Source organism: Cherax quadricarinatus, chromosome 9 (genome assembly GCF_038502225.1).
Source record: "Cherax quadricarinatus isolate ZL_2023a chromosome 9, ASM3850222v1, whole genome shotgun sequence".
Taxonomy (NCBI): Eukaryota; Metazoa; Arthropoda; class Malacostraca; order Decapoda; family Parastacidae; genus Cherax; species Cherax quadricarinatus.
The window spans coordinates 59,134,884-59,151,302 of record NC_091300.1 but is presented as its reverse complement, the minus strand read 5'-3'; the positions used below and the strand labels follow the sequence as shown (position 1 = coordinate 59,151,302).

Sequence of the window (16,419 nt, the reverse complement as noted above, 5' to 3'; positions counted from 1 at the left end):
GTGAGTGTTCTATATATTTGTGACTGACTTCTTCTTTGTTATTACTCAGTTCTTCATTCGTTATTATTATGTTCTCTGTTTTCTTTTTTTTTCTTTTTCCTTTAGGTTCTGTTTTCCATCCATCTCTACTCTCCTCTCTTTCCTTTTTCCTTTGTTATCCATTATTTTTTCTTTTGTTCCCCATTCACTGATAATCTATTCTTCGTTTTATTTTCCTATATTTTTCATTTATTATTCCTCTTTTTCTTGGTTCACAACTAGTCTGTTCTTGTTTCTTTATTCTTCTCTAATTCGTTAATTATCCTTCCTATTACTTATTCATATTTCTCTTATTCTTTCACTGTTTCTTTATTTTATTTTCATTAATTCTCTGTTCTCCGGTCCTTATTCTTCTGCTCACTACTTCTTTCGTCTTTGTTCTCCATTCGTTCTTTTTATTTTCCAATTTTTCTGCTGCTCTGCTTTCTGTGTCTTGTTTCTCTTTTCATCATCGTTCCCTGTGTATTTATCTTGTCTTCAGTATTTCTCTCTTTTTGTTAATTAGTCTTTCCTCGTTACTCTCTCTTTCTTCCTTATTCATCGATCTCTTATTTTTTTAGTTTTTCTGCTGTCGTTTCCATACACAAACCAGAATTATGTTGCACAAGAAACAATGTATTACTCAAAGTATAGAAAAAAATATTTATATTGTGATGGAATTGTTAAGAAAATTATATTGCCTTAATTAATGTATCCGAGAAAATCTGCGTTACTTAAACTAGAGAATTTGAGGTAATATGATTTAAAATATTCACTTCTTGTTTGAGGGATTGATCATTGTATTATTATTATTATTATTACTAATATTATTGTATAATTATAATTATTATTTTTATTATTTTTATTATTAATTCTTCTTCTTCATCTTCTTTTTCATCATCTTTTTCATCATCTTCATCATCATCATCATCATCACCATCATCTTCATCAACATCATCTTCATCATCATCATCTTCATCATCATCATCAACATCATCTTCATCATCATCATCTTCATCATCATCTTCATCATCATCATCAACATCATCTTCCTCATCATCATCTTCATCATCATCTTCATCATCATCATCATCAACATCATCTTCATCATCATCATCTTCATCATCATCTTCATCATCATCATCAACATCATCTTCATCATCATCTTCATCATCATCTTCATCATCATCATCATCAACATCATCTTCATCATCATCATCTTCATCATCATCTTCATCATCATCATCTTCATCATCATCTTCATCATCATCATCATCAACATCATCTTCATCATCATCATCTTCATCATCATCATCATCAACATCATCTTCATCTTCTTCATCTTCTTCTTCATCTTCTTCTTCTTCTTATTCTTATTCTTATTCTTATTATTATTATTATTATTATTATTATTATTATTATTATTTTACTACTATTATTATTATTATTAATTATAACAGTTATTATTATTATTATCATTATTATTATTATTATTATTATTATTATTATTATTATTATTAATATTATTATTATTATTATATTGACTGAGAAACACTAAGCCAGTAGAAGTTATAAAGCAGAGGAGGATAGGATATATCTATTCAAATAAAGTTAGGATAGATCCAGTTACTTGGAAACAGTTCACTATACCATCCTCTGGCAAGCGTGAAGCGTCAGTTACGTATTAGAGAATATAGAAAAATGCAGATATTAGGCAGTCTTGAACATATTAAAGTTATCTACAATATTCTGATTTAGAGAGACATTGTAAACATCACCACCATTAGAGACAAACCTTCCTTGTGTAATGATGATCAGCCATTAAAGTTATTTTGTCGCTAGATTTTATTTTTATTCGTTATTTTTACTCTCATTTCTTTTACTTATATGTATTTGATATTTAGCATATTTTTAATCTTGGTTATTGCATATTATTATCTTGATTTTAAACAGTGTTTGATAAAGGAGTTAAACTACGAAACTAGTGAATATATTGTGATATCACAATATGTACAGAATGCAAAACAACCACTGTGAAAAAAAAAACAGAATAATTTCAAGCGCTCTCGTGATTTCTCACATTATCAAGTAACTGTAAAAAATATAAAACCAACAGGAAGACATACAAGGAGCGAGACTACACCTCACAGTTGCCTTACAACACCTGACGTCTTATGATGATGAAAGTGAAACACAGGTTTATATTCTACTCAAGCATTAAGAGTTTAACTTATCTAATGTATCATAAATTCTTCCCAAATTCTATTAATTACAAATGAATCCAATTTGTATATACCAAAAGCAATATTCATATTATTTTCAAAAGTACTTTTTATGAAATATGATTCCATTATTTCCCTGTTGACCATGGACTTGCTTGATACAACCTTCTCAGTCTTATGAAAATCAGTTGGATAGTTAAAAATCTCTCACATGAATAAATAGAGCATAGGAATCTTGTCCACTTAGAATGCTATTTATGATGCTTTAATCTTTGTTCAAAACTTTTACCAGCTTGACAGTAATATACTTCATCAGTATTTAAAAACCTTCATACAGTTAAATAAGATTTTATAGAAAATACTGATGGTTGCGTCTACAAGATTCCTGAATATATTAGGGAGAATATTCAGTTTTCCCTGACGTAAATTTATCCTTTTCTCCTAGGATGAGGGTACCCGTTTATATGTCGTGCCGAATAGGCAGAACTTGCGATCTTGCCTTAAATAGCAACGCTCATCTTGCCATATAGGACAAGTGAAAATTTGTATATGCAATAATTTAAAAAATTACTTAATTTTAAATGAGTTCTTGCTAATTGACCAGTTTTACATATTCGGCACGATATATATATATATATATATATATATATATATATATATATATATATATATATATATATATATATATATATATATATATATATATATATATAAATATATTTATATATATATATATATATATATATATATATATATATATATATATATATATATATATATATATATATATATATATATATATAGGGGGGCAATGTGGCAGATGTTGCAAGTGTATGGTATAGGAGGTAGGTTACTGAAAGCAGTGAAGAGTTTTTACGAGGATAGTGAGGCTCAAGTTAGAGTATGTAGGAAAGAGGGAAATTATTTCCCAGTAAAAGTAGGCCTTAGACAAGGATGTGTGATGTCACCGTGGTTGTTTAATATATTTATAGATGGGGTTGTAAAAGAAGTAAATGCGAGGGTCTTGACAAGAGGCGTGGAGTTAAAAGATAAAGAATCACACATAAAGTATGAGTTGTCACAGTTGCTCTTTGCTGATGACACTGTGCTCTTGGGAGATTCTGAAGAGAAGTTGCAGAGATTGGTGGATGAATTTGGTAGGGTGTGCAAAAGAAGAAAATTAGAAGTGAATACAGGAAAGAGTAAGTTTATGAGAATAACAAAAAGATTAGGTGATGAAAGATTGGATATCAGATTGGAGGGAGAGAGTATGGTGGAGGTGAATGTATTCATACATTTGGGAGTGGACGTGTCAGCGGATGGGTCTATGAAGGATAAGGTGAATCATAGAATTGATGAGGGGAAAATGGTGAATGGTGCACTTAGGAGTCTGTGGAGACAAAGAACTTTGTCCTTGGAGGCAAAGAGGGGAATGTATGAGAGTATAGTTTTGCCAACGCTCTTATATGAACCATACCCCCGGCCGGGATTGAACCCGCGGTCATAGTCTCAAAACTCCAGCCCGTCGCGTTAGCCACTAGACCAGCTAGCCACAATAAGATTCATCCAACTAGGTATATTTCTACACCATAGGAAGGTTAGCACAGGCACCTCTGTGACCACAAATGCAAGTTTTTACAGACGAATCTCCAGCTAGCGTGGCCGTGACGAACTCTAGCTCAAGTCCCTTCACTGCCGTCAACATGACTCAAGAAATCGTAATGACACGATTGCAAACAAACCACTCCCCCGGCCGGGATTGAACCCGCGGTCATAGAGTCTCAAAACTCCAGCCCGTCGCGTTAGCCACTAGACCAGCTAGCCACAATAAGATTCATCCAACTAGGTATATTTCTACACCATATTAAGGTTAGCACAGGCACCTCTGTGACCACAAATGCAAGTTTTTACAGACGAATCTCCAGCTAGCGTGGCCGTGACGAACTCTAGCTCAAGTCCCATCACTGCCGTCAACATGACTCAAGAAATCGTAATGACACGATTGCAAACAAACCATTCCCCCGGCCGGGATTGAACCCGCGGTCATAGAGTCTCAAAACTCCAGCCCGTCGCGTTAGCCACGAGACCAGCTAGCCACAATAAAATTCATCCAACTAGCTGGTCTAGTGGCTAACGCAACGGGCTGGAGTTTTGAGACTCTATGACCGCGGGTTCAATCCCGGCCGGGGGAATGGTTTGTTTGCAATCGTGTCATTACGATTTCTTGAGTCTCGCTCTTATATGGGTGTGAAGCATGGGTGATGAATGTTGCAGCGAGGAGAAGGCTGGAGGCAGTGGAGATGTCATGTCTGAGGGCAATGTGTGGTGTGAATATAATGCAGAGAATTCGTAGTTTGGAAGTTAGGAGGAGGTGCGGGATTACCAAAACTGTTGTCCAGAGGGCTGAGGAAGGGTTGTTGAGGTGGTTCGGACATGTAGAGGGAATGGAGAGAAACAGAATGACTTCAAGAGTGTATCAGTCTGTAGTGGAAGGAAGGCGGGGTAGGGGTCGGCCTCGGAAAGGTTGGAGGGACGGGGTAAAGGAGTTTTTGTGTGCGAGGGGATTGGACTTCCAGCAGGCGTACGTGAGCGTGTTTGATAGGAGTGAATGGAGACGAATGGTTTTTAATACTTGACGTGCTGTTGGAGTGTGAGCAAAGTAACATTTAAGAAGGGGTTCAGAGAAACCGGCAGGCCGGACTTGAGACCTGGAGATGGGAAGTACAGTCCCTGCACTCTGAAGGAGGGGTGTTAATGTTGCAGTTTAAAAACTGTAGTGTAAAGCACCCTTCTTGCAAGACAGTAATGGAGTGAATGATGGTGAAAGTTTTTCTTTTTCAGGCCACCCTGCCTTGGTGGGAATCGGCCAGTGTGATAATAAATATATATATATATATATATATATATATATATATATATATATATATATATATATATATATATATATAATATATATATATATATATATATATATATATGTATATATATATATATATATATATATATATATATATATATATATATATATATATATATATATATATATATATATATATATATATATATATATATATATATACATACATATATATATATATATATATATATATATATATATATATATATATATATATATATATATATATATATATATATATATATATATATATATATGCAATAAGATCACAGTAAACAGGTGATTTCAGAATATGCAAAACAACCACTCTGAAAGAATAGAGAAATTCCAAGCGCTTTCGTGACTACTCACATTATCAAGGAACTATGAAAGTAAAGCATCAAAGGAAGCTATATAAGGGGTCTGGCCAGCACCTCACTATCAGATCCCACAATGGTTAAACACCTGACGCGCGCCGACCCAACTTGGATAGGTCCTTTGCACAACTCACCCCACAAACTATTCTACCCAAGAAAATTTAAAAATTATTATTTGTCCAGTGTATTATTAAATTCTTTCCAAATTCTATTAATTATAAATGGATCTAATATATATAAACCAAACTAAATATTCATATTATTGTCAAAGCTGCTTTTTATGAAACAAGATTCAATTATATTCCTGTCGACCATGAACTTGCTTGATACTACTTTCTCAACTTTTTGAAAATCAATTGGATGGTTAAAATCTCTTACATGAATAAATAGAGCATTGGATTCTTGTCCAGTTCTAATGCTATATTTATGTTGTTTTAATCTTAGTTCGAGATTTTTACCAGTTTGACCGTTATAAACTTTATCGCAAATTTTACAAGGAATCTTATAGACACATCCATCAGCATTTTGGGGGGAATTCTTTATCAAAAGTTTTTTTTCCTGTATCAAGATTTTTGAATACAACTTTAATATTAAAAGTCTTAAGAAGAGAAGGCGTATCAACCAAGTTTTCATGGTAAGGGAGAACCAACATATTTTTAGTTGAATAAGGCTGGTTGTCCCTTTTTGGATTGTAAAAAGTATTTCTAGCAACTTTAAAAGATTTATCAATTACATTTCTTGGGTATTTTAAATCATTACCTATTTCATAAATTTTGGATATTTCCTCATCTATGAACTCAGGACTACAAATTCGTAAAGCTCTCAAAAACATTGATTAGAAAACAGACAGTTTGACTCTATCTTGATGCGAGGAATAATAGTGGACATAGGAACAGTTATTTGTAGGTTTTCTGTAAATTTTAAATTTGAATTCATTATTACCCTTAATAATTAAAACATCTAGAAAAGGCAATGAGTTATTTTCTTCAAACTCAACAGTAAAGTTTATAGAATGGGCTAAGCTATTTAATTTTCCAAGGAAATGGTGTATACCTACATTTTTGGGCATAAGACACAAAATATCATCAACATATCTGAACCATTTAGCTCTATTAGGGAGGATTGTGTTAAGCAACCTTGTTTCAAAAAATTCCATGTATAGGTTACTAAGAACAGGTGAAAGAGGATTTCCCATTGCCATACCAAACTTCTGAGTGTAAAACTTATCATTAAATACAAATTTTGCATCAACAATGCAAAGTTTAATAAGTTTAATGATAGTAGGAACTGGCAATGGTAAATCATAGTTAACGAGTTTTTCAGATAAGAAACTTAATAAATCATCAACAGGAACTTTCGTAAACAAGGAAGTAACATCAAAACTAACCATGTTAAAATTATTTAAGTCAGTCAAGGAGCTTAATTTACCAACCAAGTCTATGTTGTTTTTAACATTATAGTTAGAAATTTTGCCAACAACAGGGCTCAAAATATCAACAAGCCATTTGGATAATTTATATGAAACTGACCCTATGGAGCTAATAATTGGTCTGACTGGATTCCCTGGTTTGTGTGTTTTTATTAGTCCATACATGTAAGGCAAAGATGGATTAGTGGAAGTAAATTGTTTGACTAATTCATCTTTGCCTTTCAGTAGAAGTTTGATGAGTGGTGCCACTCCTCCACCCCCCTGTGCTCCTTCTCCCTTTCCTCACAATCTGATATCCTATTGGAAAGATGGTATCTGTTATCATTCCTATGAGTTTGGTTTCTGTGAGAGCTATGATGTCCACTGATGCATCTTTGACTCTTTCGTGTCACTCCTCCCACTTATTCATCATTCCATCAGCAAAGGTGTGCCATATCTTCAGTTTCTTCTCCAACACTGTGTTCTGGGGGTTTGTGAGGGTGGGGGACCTGGCAGTGTGATGTGTGATTCTGCAGCATAGTGTGGGGTGGAGGGGTGGATTGTAGTTTGTATTGAGATAGTGTGTTTGGTCGTGAAGTTCTGGGGTGATTCTGTATGTGTTTGCGCTTGTTGCTCTGCTCTGCTCTGGTTGTCCTCTGCTGATTCTGTTCTTGTCACTCTTCCTAGCCCCTTTCGTTTCTGTGTCATCTCCTTCAGCTACTGTCGTTTTGTTCTTGTTCTGTTTCAATCTAGGAACGCCCTCTTTAAATGTTGATGATTCCCTCAGCCTGAACATTAAAATGGTATAAAATACCGACAGGTTGTTAGGTAAGACACATATGCAACAGTTAGGTATCTTTATTTCGAAACGTTTCGCCTACACAGTAGGCTTCTTCAGTCGAGTACATAAAAGTTGATAGAAGCAGAAGATTCTTGAAGACGATGTAATCAGTCCATCACCCTTAAAGTTTTGAGGTGGTCAGTCCCTCAGTCTGGAGAAGAGCATTGTTCCATGGTATGAAACAATATAGAGATGAAGAGACAGGATCGAGCGTTATATAGCGCCAAGAGGTGAGACGTAGGTCACTAGGAGAGGTAAGAACTCAGATGTTGGGAGGACAGGTCCCTCTCAAATCCAGCCGTTCTCACTAGTAGAGGGTGTCGAAAGTTGATTGTAGGTCTGTACCAAGATACCCTTGTGTTGCAGTGTCAGACAGATTGAACATTAAAATGGTATAAAATACCGACAGGTTGTTAGGTAAGACACATATGCAACAGTTAGGTATCTTTATTTCGAAACGTTTCGCCTACACAGTAGGCTTCTTCAGTCGAGTACATAAAAGTTGATAGAAGCAGAAGATACTTGAAGACGATGTAATCAGTCCATCACCCTTAAAGTTTTGAGGTGGTCAGTCCCTCAGTCTGGAGAAGAGCATTGTTCCATGGTATGAAACAATATAGAGATGAAGTGACAGGATCGAGCGTTATATAGCGCCAAGAGGTGAGACGTAGGTCACTAGGAGAGGTAAGAACTCAGATGTTGGGAGGACAGGTCCCTCTCAAATCCAGCCGTTCTCACTAGTAGAGGTTGTCGAAAGTTGATTGTAGGTCTGTACCAAGATACCCTTGTGTTGCAGTGTCAGACAGATTGAACATTAAAATGGTATAAATGCTTCTATCAACTTTTATGTACTCGACTGAAGAAGCCTACTGTGTAGGCGAAACGTTTCGAAATAAAGATACCTAACTGTTGCATATGTGTCTTACCTAACATTCCCTCAGCCGTGGATTCTCTTGCAGGATAATTTTTTTGCACAGTTTCTGTCTTGAAAATCAGATTGACTGGTCAGTTTCACCCCTTCAAGTACCCTCCTATTCTCTGAAAATTTCCTATCTCAGTCATGTCCTCCTCGCCAATTTCTTTGATAATGTTTTCAGTCTCCTGTTTTTCTTCCTGAAGCCCATGAATGAACACTGACATCTCCCTCTCCTCCTCCCATTGCCTTTTCCTCTGTGTCTCTGAGTCCCGTTTGTACATAGTCATTGTCTCCCTTATTTTTTCCTGTAACTCTTGGTGGTGGTGGTGGTGGTGTGTGTGTGTGTGTGTGTGTGTGTGTGTGTGTGTGTGTGTGTGTGTGTGTGTGTGTGTGTGTGTGTTTGTGTGTGTGTGTGTGTTTGTGTGTGTGTGTATGTGTATGTGTGTATGTGTGTGTGTACTCACCTAACTGTGGTTGCAGGGGTCGAGTCATAGCTGCTGGTCCCCCCTCTTCTCTGGTCACTACTAGGACCACTTTCTCCCTGCTCCATGTGCTTTATCAAACCTAATTTTGAAACTACATATGGATTCTGCCCCCACTTAGTCACTTTTCAGACCATTCCACTTCCTGACAACTTTGTGATTGAAGAAATACTTCATAACATCCCTCTTACTCATTTTAGTCTTCAGCTTCCGATTGTGACTAATCTTGTTGCAAACCTATGCACTTTCTCTAATTTCTTGACGTGCTTGACCACATGTGGGGTTTAAACTGGTGCTGCATACTCCAATGTGGGCCTGACGTACACGATGTACAGAGTCTTGAACGATTCCTTACTGAGGTGTCGGAAAGCTATTCTTGGGTTTGTCAGGCGCCCATATGCTGCAGCAGTTAAATATGGTTGATGTGAACCTCAGGAGATGTTCTCGGTATTATGCTCACCCCAAGATCCTTTTCCTTGAGTGAGGTTTGCAGTCTTTGGCCCACTAGCCTTTACTCTGTCTGCGGCCTTGTTTGCCCTTCCCCGATCTTCATGATTTTGCATTTAGTTTGGTTAAATTCCAGGAGCCATTTGTTGGAGTAGGCTTACAGCCTGTCTAGGTCCCTTTGTAGTCCTGCTTGATCCTCATTAGATTTAATTCTCCTCGTTAGCTTCACATCATCTTCTGTGTCTATCTCTTCAGTCATGTCATTTGCATATGGCAGAAAAAACACTGGTCCTAGGACTGATCCCTGTGGAGCCCCGCTCGTCACAGGCGCCCACTATGACACCTCGTTACGTACCATAACTCACTGTTGTCTCGCTGTCAGGTATTCTCTGATCCATTGCAGAGCTTCACCTGTTATGTGTGCCTGATCTTATAGCTTTTGCACTAATCTCTGGTGAGGAACTATGTCGAAAACCTTCTTGTAGTCCAGGAAAATGCAATCTACCTATCCCTCTGTCTCGTGTCTTACTTCTCTTCTCCATGACTTTGCATACTATACACGTTAGTGACACTGGTCTATAGTTCAGTGCCTCGTTTCTGTCTCCTTTCTTAAAAATGGGGACTACATTTGCCGCCTTCCATACCTCAAGTAGCTGCCCAGTTTCAATGGACGTGTGTGTGTGTGTGTGCGTGTGTGTGTGTGTGTGTGCGTGTGTGTGTGTGTGTGTGTATGTACTCACTTAGTTGAGGTTGCTCCTGGCCCCACCTCTTCACTGGTCGCTACTAGGTCATACCTGTGTAGCCCCCCTTTTGTAGTTTGGCTTTTCCCATTCAGTTCCTGTTTCCTTCTCCACTTGTAACTCTACTATATAATGAAAACTCAGAACCACGTGATCGCTAGCTCCAAGAGGCCTCTCGTAAGTGATATCCTCAATGTCCGAACTGCTCATGGTGAACACAAGATCCAGTCTTGCTGGCTCATCCTTCCCTCTCTCTCTCTGGTAGTGTCCCTGACATGTTGATGCATGAGGTTTTCAAGTGCCACATCCATCATCTTGGCTCTCCATGTTTCGGGGCCCCCATGTGGCTCCAGGTTTTCCCAGTCGATCTCCCTGTGGTTGAAATCGCCCATTACCAGTAACTTTGCTCTGCTCGAGTGAGCTCTTCTTGCCACCTCAGCCAGTGTGTCCACCATCGCCCTGTTGTTTTCTTCGTACTCCTCTCTTGGCCTCCTGCAGTTCTGTGGTGGGTTATACATCACTCCAATGACTACTTTATGTTCTCCAGACTGAATTGTACCTACTATGTAGTCTCTTTCTCCAGTCACATCCATGCCTTCCATTTCCTCAAATCCCCATCGGTTTCTTGTGAGCAGTGCAACTCCTCCTCCCCCTCTACTCCTTCTATCTTTTCTCAGGATGTGACATCTCAGTGGGAAGATTGCGTTTGTTATTTTCTCAGCGAGTTTTGTTTCTGTGACTGCTATGATGTCTGGGGATTTCTCACTGATTCTTTCGTGCCACTCCTCATGTTTATTCGTTATTCCGCCCACGTTTGTGTACCAAACTTTCAGCTTCTTTTCTATCACTGTGGTCCTGCAAGAATATTGGGGTTGGGGGAGTGGGAGCCTTGGTGGGGGCCTATGGGGAGCTGTGGTGTAGGTGGGGTTTGTGATGATGGGGGTGGGGTCAGAATGCCCATAAGGGACAGCTGTTGAGATGAGGTTTGTGATGTGGGTGTTGCTGGAAGAGGGAACAGTGAGTGGGTTGTGGTTTGGGTTGCTCAGTTGCGTTGGGATTGTCGCGGTTGTAGTCTTTCGGTGGGAGATTCTGCAGGGTGTGTTTGCCCTTCCTCCTGTGTCTGGGTCCTGCTCATCTTCATCATTGCCTCTCATTCCTCCTTGTGTCTCTGTACCCTCTCTTTAAGTGTAGTCCTTTCTTCTTGTGTTCTGTCGCGATCGAGGTATACTCTCCGGTACCCCTGTTTGTCCCTCAGTCGTGCTTTCTCTTGCAGAATCCTGGTTCAAACTGATCCTTTCTTGAAAATTACTTTGACAGGCCGTATCCTTCCACTCGCAAACCACCCAATTCTCCGAAAATTTGTCACCTGGGTTATATCATCCTCACCTATTGTTTTCATGATGCCTTCAATCATTTTGTCCTCCTCCTGTTTTATTTCTTCGAAGTTGTCCCCCTTGGCTTCTTGGAGCCCATAGATAAAAACTGACCTCTCCCTTTCCTCCTCCCACTGAGTTTCCATTTGCATCCTCTGAGGTGTTTTGTTTCCTTCCATTGAAATGTTCTTGCCTTCAGTCCCTGTCCTATCTGAAACTTCTATTCTCAGGGAACTGTCTTTCATGATCAGCTGTTCCTTACTACTATGCTCCTCGTCTTTTCCCTGGTCCCATGTGGGTCTGATAGGGCCTTCGCATATGGCATATCTCCTTTGTTTCTTACCGTCCCCTTGTCTGTGCCGACATAGAATTTCCTGTTGTTGCATCTGAATTGTCATTTGTCTCTAATCTGTTTTAGGTTTTTCAGTTTCTCTTCTAAGCACTGTATCCTAGTTTCTGCTGCTAAGACTTGTAGCTCCCAATTCCTGCACTCTTCAGCTATCCTCTCCTCCATTATATTGCCAAGCTCTTCCAACTTCCTTCCCCACTCTTCCTCCCTTTTTTCTAGATCTAACTCCCAATCTTTCCTCCCTGGTTCGTCCACCAGATCTTTGGTTTTCCGCCCTCTAGGGTGTGTGTGTATGTGTGTCTCGACCCCTGCAACCAAACTTAGGTTGCAGGGGTAGAGTCAAGGTTCCAGTCCCGCTTAGCTGCCTGAAGAAGCATTTTGTAATGTCTTAAACTTCCAACTGTGACCTGCCTTTTGAACAGACTTGCTATATCCTTTCTCATATTTCCTTACAGCATTTTGTACACCGTAATGATATCACCTTTGGTCCTTTGGTCACTTAAGTCATCATATTTAGCTCCTTAGCTAATATATTTTAGCTCTTGGATAAGTCTCGTTGCAAACCTTTGTGTATGCCAAGTACGCTACAATTTATTCAACATTCATCACGCACCCGTTGGCATATCATATCTAACAGCGAACTAACAGTTTAGATTACATTTCTGGGGCCCCTCTCTTTTATCAATTGCTCATTTCAGTCAACCAAAAGCGTAAGATCTGCCCCTTCCCTCAGCAGAGGTGTTACTGTGCTTGGCCATCCTGATGTGCATAGTTTTGTACACTCATACTCTCTTACCTATTCTGAAGTGTAAACCAGCTTTTGTTATGAGTGGTTTTGTGCTATCTGGCTTATTAACGTTATACTGCTGCTTTAACACTATAAATACTGTACATATCTTAATGAAGGAATATATGGGTAAAGAAAAATCTACTTCACCTCACAGCTTAGTCCTCCACTTTTCCAGACCCTTATTGGTTAATACTAGGCACTGATTGGGTATTATACCTGCATAAAATATTATATTAGAGTTCCATGAAACTGATAAATAGGTTTCTTAGCACAATCTAGACAACATTTGTCAACCGAGGAATAATATTTGTGGAGAAATAGTTTCCAGTGCCATTTCTGGCACTGGAAACTATTTCTCCACAAATATTATGAAAGACAAAGGCCTGGGATCTAGGAGGAGGTAGGGGGTGATACATTTGTTGGAAAAATTTAGCAATTATATAAGAAATTTAACAAAGACGATCAGATATTTCGAGCGTAGCTATGTACGAATTGAACACTTAAACAGAATATCACACACTAATAAATGAGAATTGTGCAAAATAATAATTCGAAAGCTATTACTGTGGATCAGTAAATAGGTGAAAGATACCGTCCTGACCATCATTTAGGTGTAATTTTAGATTCTAGACATGACCCTTTGTTTAATAAGAAGGCAATGTTCCTCATGCTAGGTCAACAGTCCATACAAAATACACTCACTGCTACAAACATCACATATACCCAAGACAGAGTTACTGTAAATCCAAGAACTGAACGAGAAAATATACAGACGTCACACCACACACGCTTAATTTCTTAGCCCTGTAATAAATAAGCAGCACTCTTGCTGGATTTCCCAGGAGAATTGTGAATTAATGATTCCTAATAAAAGGCTTTTTTTACCAAGTGTGTAATTATGGTTTCTCGGGGGTCAGGCACTCGCGTGGTAATCCTGTTATACTTGCTCGTTGGTGTGTTGTTAACAAAAGGAACATTATGCTCACTCACTAAGATGTTGATACCAAGGGGGTCATTATCCTCACTCTGTGGCCTGTTCTTGTTATGACTTATCTATTGTGTTTGGTTAATGACCAGAATTTCTATTCATCCGGAATGTGAGAGGGATGGAATAGTATATACTCACCTATGTGTAGTCGCAGGGGGTCGAGTCACACCTTTCAAGTGTGTGTACTCACCTAGTTGGGGTTGCAGGAGTCGAGTCACAGCTCCTGGCCCCGTCTCTACTGGTCGCTACTGTGTGTGTGTGTGTGTGTGTGTGTGTGTGTGTGTGTGTGTGTGTACTCACCTATATGTACTCACCTTTATGTGGTTCCAGGGGTCGAGTCATAGCTCTAGCCCCACCTCTTCACTGGTCGATACTAATTCACTCTCTCCCTGCTCCATGATATTTGTCATACCTCTTCTTAAAGCTGTTTATGGAACTTGCTTCCACTACTTCACTCTCCAGATTATTCCAGTTCCTGACAACTCTAAGACTAAAGAAATACTTCCTAACATCCCTATGAGTCATCTGGGTTTTCAGTTTCCAATTATGTCCCCGTGTTTCTGTATCCCATCTCTGAAACATTCGATCCTTGTCCACGTTGTCAATGCCTCTTAGTATTTTATACGTTGTTATCATGTCCCCTCTATCCCTCCTATCCTCTAGTGTCATCAGGTTGAGTTCCCTTAACCTCTCCTCATAAGACATACCCCTCAGTTCCGGGACTAATCGTGTTGCAAATTTTTGCACTTTCTCCAATTTCTTGACGTGTTTGACTAAGTGAGGGTTCCATACTGGCGCTGCATATTCCAGTATAGGCCTTACGTACACTGTGTACAATGTCGTGAATGACTCCTTACTCAGATGTCTAAACGCCAATCTCAGGTTTGTCAATCTCCCATATACTGCAGCAGTTATTTGATTGATGTGTGCCTCAGGGGACATGTTCGTTATGATGCTTACCCCAAGATCCTTTTCTTTAACTGACGTTTGCAGCTGTTGGTTTCCTAACCTGTACTGCGTCTGCGGTCTTCTGTGTCCTTCCCCAATCGTCATGACTTACGCTTACTGGGGTTAAACTCCAGGAGCCATTTGTCGGACCATACTTGTAGTTTGTCCAGATCCCCTTGTAATCTTAACTGATCCTCTCCTATTTGTATTCTCCTCATCAGTTTCACATCATCAGCGAACAGTGACACTTCTGAATCTATTCCTTCCACCATGTCATTCACGTATACAAGAAACAGCACCGGGCCTAGGACTGAACCTTGTGGAACCCCACTCAACAGATGCACCCACTCCGACACGTACTAACCTCGTTGTTTCCTTCCTGTCAGGTATTCTCTGATTTATTGCAGTGCTTTTCCTGTTATTCTTGCCTGCTCCTCTAATTTTTACACCTGTCTGTTGAGTGGTACTCTGTCAAAAGCCTTCTTGCAGTCTATAAAGATGCAGTCTACCCATTCCTCTCTCTTCTGTCTTACTTCTGTTACCTTATCGTAGAACTCAAGTAGATTTGTGACACAGGATTTCCCATCTCTGAAACCGTGCTGACTGTCATGTATGAGCCCAATCTTTTCAATATGTTCCACCACTCTTCTCCTGATTATCTTTTCCATGACTTTACATACTGTAAGAGTCAGTGACACTGGTCTGTAGCTTAACGCTGCCTGTCTGTCTCCTGTCTTAAAAATTGGAACTACATGTGCTGTCTTTCATGCCTCAGGCAACTGCCCAGTTTCGATAGATTTACTGAAATTGCTGCTAGCGGCACACACAGTTCCTCTGCTCCCTCTCTCAGTATCCATGGAGATATGTTATCAGGGCCCACCGCCTTTGAAGTATCTAGTTCGTCTAGTAGTTTCTTCACCTCTACCTTAGTTATGTGTATTGTATCCAGCACCTGCTGGTGCACCCTACCTCCACAGTTTGCTGGAAGCATTCCTGACTCTATTGTGAATACTTCTCTAAATCTTGTGTTTAGTTCATCACATACTTCTTGGTCACTCTTCGTCAGCTTCCCTCCTTCTTTCCTCAGCCTGATTACCTGGTCCTTGACTGTTGTTTTTCTCCTAATGTGACTGTACAACAACTTTGGTTCAGATTTGGCTTTTGATGCTATGTCGTTCTCGTATTGCCTCTGGGCCTCTCTCCTTATCCCTGTATATTCGTTTCTGTTTCTTCTGCTCAGTTCCTTGTTTTCTTGAGTCCTTTGCCTTCTATACCTTTTCCATGCTCTAGCACACTTGGCTTTGGCCTCTTTACACCTCCAGTTAAACCATGGGTTCACTCTGGTCTTACCATTTTTTTCTGTTGCCCTCTGGTATGAACCTTTCCTCTGCCTCCCTGCACTTAGTGGTCACTATTTCCATCATTTCATTTACTGTCTTTCCATTAGTTCTCTTTCCCACTGAACTTCATGCAGGAAACTTCTCATTCCTATTTAATCCCCTTTTTTTGAAGTTCGGTTTCTCTCTTTGTTCTCGTGCTGCTGCATTCTCCACTGTTAACTCTACAAGATATTCAAAACTCTGAACATCATGATCACTAGCGCCAAAGGTCTTTCGTGGGTGAT

General features: G+C 39.1%; 1 protein-coding gene across 1 annotated transcript in view; it reads left to right on the top strand.

Moving 5' to 3' along the window:
- The window catches only part of LOC128686032 (protein turtle-like), a 660,191-nt gene that overhangs the window by 491,204 nt on the left and 152,568 nt on the right, over positions 1-16,419 (top strand). The gene's annotated exons all lie outside the window — the stretch shown is intronic.